Source organism: Balaenoptera physalus, assembly GCF_965194825.1.
Source record: "Balaenoptera physalus genome assembly, contig: HAP1_SCAFFOLD_445, whole genome shotgun sequence".
In the NCBI taxonomy this organism is placed as follows: domain Eukaryota; kingdom Metazoa; phylum Chordata; class Mammalia; order Artiodactyla; family Balaenopteridae; genus Balaenoptera; species Balaenoptera physalus.
Window position 1 is genome coordinate 523,375 of NW_028126254.1, and position 6,000 is coordinate 529,374.

The window sequence follows — 6,000 nt, forward strand, 5'->3', positions numbered from 1 at the left end:
GGAAACAGATTTCAGGAGGTAGATTCGAATCGCCTTTAAAGCACATGAAAAGCGGCAAAACATTGACAACGATGCCCTTGGCCAAAAAGGGCGTATGCGTTTTTTCCTGAATATATTCAGGAAAAAACGCATACGCCCTTTTTGTCCAACCAAGCAACATGGAAAGGCAAATCAGCGCTACAAAGAAGTCTCGCTTCCCATCGGTCAAAAGGGCCATGCTGAAAAAAGTGTCAAAACCAGAAATGCAGGACAGGCCATGGAGAAATGGGAGCCTTGCTACACTGATGGTCGGGATGTAAATCGCCAACAGCCACTCTGGAGAAGTGTACGGTGTGTCCTGAAACATCTAAAAAACACAGCTTAGAGAGCATAGGGCACTTCCACGCATGGGGGGATAAAGTGGGAAAATTGAAAATCAGCAAGACACAAGCACCCCAAAGTTTAGGGCTGCTCTATTGACAAGGACCTCCACTTCATTCCACCTTAAATATCCCAGGAAAGCGAAAAATGGATCAAAAAGTTGTGGTCCTTATGTACAATGGAATATCACTCAGCCATGAAATCAATGTCATAAGGCTAGTAGCAGCATGATGAGTGGATTTAGGTAAGACGATTCTAAGTGAAATAAGTCACACAGAAAAGGACACTTCTCATAAGGTGTCACTTATAGAGGGAATGTAAAAACCGTTACACTTGAACTGAATTACAAAACAGAACAGAGTCACACATGCAGAAAACACACTATGGCTGCTTAACGGGAAAGGTGAGGTGGGGTGATACATAAAACAAGAGTTTCAAATTAGCTCAGATACCGTTCCATAAACCCAATATGTAATAGACAAGACCTACTCCTTGCTCAGAGAACTGGACTCAACACGCCCGATTCACCGCACAAGAATATATCTGACTAGTAATAATCTTAAAACCTATGTATTGATATCTCTCTGTTAGTGTGTCAAGTGGGTGTAAAGCGGCATAAACACAGCCGTGAAAAGCAGCTAAACCCCATTATAAAAATAAATTACTTTTAAAAACCCATGAAACAAAGACAGGGAAAGAGAGAGAAATTCTTACACAATTCGTTCAGGGGCTGTGATGCAACCTGGATTGACCATATCTAGACCCACAGCTGGATGAGACATAAGGGTGGACACTCTTGGGGCAGAGAGGTTTGGTGAGGTTGGGTGAGCAAACGCAGACCCTTTAAAGTAATACTGCGTGCTACCCATCGCATGGCTCCCAAATCTCCAGGTTCAAGGGCATCTTCCTACATCGAAAACATGCATGAGAAACCCAGAAGATGGTACACCGTGTGATGGGGAAAGGTTTCTAAAACGCACCTCATTTCTCATCTCCTTGTGCTCGGGTTCGCCATTCCAGCCACTTTACTAGCAATCTCCCTACTTGGAGCATCAGCACCTTTAACCTCCTGTTCCGTACAGGTTGCAATTTGTCCTGAGGATGAACGGGAAGACGGGGAACCAATGAGAGACTAGCTCTTGGTGTTGGGACAGGCACAGGTCACTCTATTTTCCCATCAGGAAGAAGAATTATCCACAGGCTCAGCCTGCCCCCCGGAACCAGAACAGGGCCTGAAGCCATCCTGCGCTTTTGCGGCCAGCTCCCAAAAAAGCGACTTGTAAAATGGAGCTTCAGGGCACTGCAATTCACAAACCTGCAGAGTTATAAATGATAACTCTCGTCCACAAATATATTGAGGGAAGGCAAAGAAGAGGATTTGAAATCAAGGCAGAATTGCAGGTAAAAGATTTCAGGAGGTAGATTCGAATCGCCTTTAAAGCACATGAAAAGCGGCAAAACGTTGACAATGATGCCCTTGGCCAAAAAGGGCGTATGCGTTTTTTCCTGAATATATTCAGGAAAAAACGCATACGCCCTTTTTGGCCAACCAAGCATCCTGGAAAGGCAAATCAGCGCTACAAAGAAGTCTCGCTTCCCATCGGACAAAAGGGCCATGCTGAGAAAAGTGTCAAAACCGGAAATGCAGGACAGGCCATGGAGAAATGGGAGCCTTGCTACACTGATGGGCGGGATGTAAATCGTCAACAGCCACTCTGGAGAAGTGTACGGTGTGTCCTGAAACATCTAAAAAACACAGCTTAGAGAGCATAGGGCACTTCCACGCATGGGGGGATAAAGTGGGAAAATTGAAAATCAGCAAGACACAAGCACCCCAAAGTTTAGGGCTGCTCTGTTGACAAGGACCTCCACTTCATTCCACCTTAAATATCCCAGGAAAGCGAAAAATGGATAAAAAAGTTGTGGTCCTTATGTACAATGGAATATCACTCAGCCATGAAATCAATGTCATAAGGCTAGTAGCAGCATGATGAGTGGATTTAGGTAAGACGATTCTAAGTGAAATAAGTCACACAGAAAAGGACACTTCTCATAAGGTGTCACTTATAGAGGGAATGTAAAAACCGTTACACTTGAACTGAATTACAAAACAGAACAGAGTCACACATGCAGAAAACACACTATGGCTGCTTAACGGGAAAGGTGAGGTGGGGTGATACATAAAACAAGAGTTTCAAATTAGCTCAGATACCGTTCCATAAACCCAATATGTAATAGACAAGTCCTACTCCTTGCTCAGAGACCTGGACTCAACACGCCCGATTCACCGCACAAGATTATATCTGACTAGTAATAATCTTAAAACCTATGTATTGATATCTCTCTGTTAGTGTGTCAAGTGGGTGTAAAGCGGCATAAACACAGCCGTGAAAAGCAGCTAAACCCCATTATAAAAATAAATTACTTTTAAAAACCCATGAAACAAAGACAGGGAAAGAGAGAGAAATTCTTACACAATTCGTTCAGGGGCTGTGATGCAACCTGGATTGACCATATCTAGACCCACAGCTGGATGAGACAGAAGGGTGGACACTCTTGGGGCTGAGAGGTTTGGTGAGGTTGGGTGAGCAAACGCAGACCCTTTAAAGTAATACTGCGTGCTACCCATCGCATGGGTCCCAAATCTCCAGGTTCAAAGGCATCTTCCTACATCGAAAACATGCATGAGAAACCCAGAAGATGGTACACCGTGTGATGGGGAAAGGTTTCTAAAACGCACCTCATTTCTCATCTCCTTGTGCTCGGGTTCGCCATTCCAGCCACTTTACTAGCAATCTCCCTACTTGGAGCATCAGCACCTTTAACCTCCTGTTCCGTACAGGTTGCAATTTGTCCTGAGGATGAACGGGAAGACGGGGAACCAATGAGAGACTAGCTCTTGGTGTTGGGACAGGCACAGGTCACTCTATTTTCCCATCAGGAAGAAGAATTAACCACAGCCTCAGCCTGCCCCCCGGAACCAGAACAGGGCCTGAAGCCATCCTGCGCTTTTGCGGCCAGCTCCCAAAAATGCGACTTGTAAAATGGAGCTTCAGGGCACTGCAATTCACAAACCTGCAGAGTTATAAATGATAACTCTCGTCCACAAATATATTGAGGGAAGGCAAAGAAGAGGATTTGAAATCAAGGCAGAATTGCAGGTAACAGATTTCAGGAGGTAGATTCGAATCGCCTTTAAAGCACATGAAAAGCGGCAAAACGTTGACAATGATGCCCTTGGCCAAAAAGGGCGTATGCGTTTTTTCCTGAATATATTCAGGAAAAAACGCATACGCCCTTTTTGGCCAACCAAGCATCCTGGAAAGGCAAATCAGCGCTACAAAGAAGTCTCGCTTCCCATCGGACAAAAGGGCCATGCTGAAAAAAGTGTCAAAACCGGAAATGCAGGACAGGCCATGGAGAAATGGGAGCCTTGCTACACTGATGGGCGGGATGTAAATCGCCAACAGCCACTCTGGAGAAGTGTACGGTGTGTCCTGAAACATCTAAAAAACACAGCTTAGAGAGCATAGGGCACTTCCACGCATGGGGGGATAAAGTGGGAAAATTGAAAATCAGCAAGACACAAGCACCCCAAAGTTTAGGGCTGCTCTGTTGACAAGGACCTCCACTTCATTCCACCTTAAATATCCCAGGAAAGCGAAAAATGGATCAAAAAGTTGTGGTCCTTATGTACAATGGAATATCACTCAGCCATGAAATCAATGTCATAAGGCTAGTAGCAGCATGATGAGTGGATTTAGGTAAGACGATTCTAAGTGAAATAAGTCACACAGAAAAGGACACTTCTCATAAGGTGTCACTTATAGAGGGAATGTAAAAACCGTTACACTTGAACTGAATTACAAAACAGAACAGAGTCACACATGCAGAAAACACACTATGGCTGCTTAACGGGAAAGGTGAGGTGGGGTGATACATAAAACAAGAGTTTCAAATTAGCTCAGATACCGTTCCATAAACCCAATATGTAATAGACAAGACCTACTCCTTGCTCAGAGAACTGGACTCAACACGCCCGATTCACCGCACAAGAATATATCTGACTAGTAATAATCTTAAAACCTATGTATTGATATCTCTCTGTTAGTGTGTCAAGTGGGTGTAAAGCGGCATAAACACAGCCGTGAAAAGCAGCTAAACCCCATTATAAAAATAAATTACTTTTAAAAACCCATGAAACAAAGACAGGGAAAGAGAGAGAAATTCTTACACAATTCGTTCAGGGGCTGTGATGCAACCTGGATTGACCATATCTAGACCCACAGCTGGATGAGACATAAGGGTGGACACTCTTGGGGCTGAGAGGTTTGGTGAGGTTGGGTGAGCAAACGCAGACCCTTTAAAGTAATACTGCGTGCTACCCATCGCATGGGTCCCAAATCTCCAGGTTCAAAGGCATCTTCCTACATCGAAAACATGCATGAGAAACCCAGAAGATGGTACACCGTGTGATGGGGAAAGGTTTCTAAAACGCACCTCATTTCTCATCTCCTTGTGCTCGGGTTCGCCATTCCAGCCACTTTACTAGCAATCTCCCTACTTGGAGCATCAGCACCTTTAACCTCCTGTTCCGTACAGGTTGCAATTTGTCCTGAGGATGAACGGGAAGACGGGGAACCAATGAGAGACTAGCTCTTGGTGTTGGGACAGGCACAGGTCACTCTATTTTCCCATCAGGAAGAAGAATTAACCACAGGCTCAGCCTGCCCCCCGGAACCAGAACAGGGCCTGAAGCCATCCTGCGCTTTTGCGGCCAGCTCCCAAAAATGCGACTTGTAAAATGGAGCTTCAGGGCACTGCAATTCACAAACCTGCAGAGTTATAAATGATAACTCTCGTCCACAAATATATTGAGGGAAGGCAAAGAAGAGGATTTGAAATCAAGGCAGAATTGCAGGTAACAGATTTCAGGAGGTAGATTCGAATCGTCTTTAAAGCACATGAAAAGCGGCAAAACGTTGACAATGATGCCCTTGGCCAAAAAGGGCGTATGCGTTTTTTCCTGAATATATTCAGGAAAAAACGCATACGCCCTTTTTAGCCAACCAAGCATCCTGGAAAGGCAAATCAGCGCTACAAAGAAGTCTCGCTTCCCATCGGACAAAAGGGCCATGCTGAAAAAAGTGTCAAAACCGGAAATGCAGGACAGGCCATGGAGAAATGGGAGCCTTGCTACACTGATGGGCGGGATGTAAATCGCCAACAGCCACTCTGGAGAAGTGTACGGTGTGTCCTGAAACATCTAAAAAACACAGCTTAGAGAGCATAGGGCACTTCCACGCATGGGGGGATAAAGTGGGAAAATTGAAAATCAGCAAGACACAAGCACCCCAAAGTTTAGGGCTGCTCTGTTGACAAGGACCTCCACTTCATTCCACCTTAAATATCCCAGGAAAGCGAAAAATGGATCAAAAAGTTGTGGTCCTTATGTACAATGGAATATCACTCAGCCATGAAATCAATGTCATAAGGCTAGTAGCAGCATGATGAGTGGATTTAGGTAAGACGATTCTAAGTGAAATAAGTCACACAGAAAAGGACACTTCTCATAAGGTGTCACTTATAGAGGGAATGTAAAAACCGTTACACTTGAACTGAATTACAAAACAGAACAGA

The 6,000-nt window shown here is 44.6% G+C and overlaps 1 long non-coding RNA gene across 1 annotated transcript in view; it reads left to right on the top strand.

Annotated features, from left to right (window-relative positions):
- LOC309653511 overlaps nucleotides 1–5,368 on the top strand; it is a 232,286-nt gene extending 226,918 nt beyond the window's left edge. Inside the window, exon 2 of the long non-coding RNA XR_014259231.1 lies at nucleotides 5,299–5,368. This is a non-coding gene — a long non-coding RNA (uncharacterized lncRNA). The remainder of the gene's footprint in view (nucleotides 1–5,298) is intronic.
- Nucleotides 5,369–6,000: the final 632 nt, after the last annotated feature.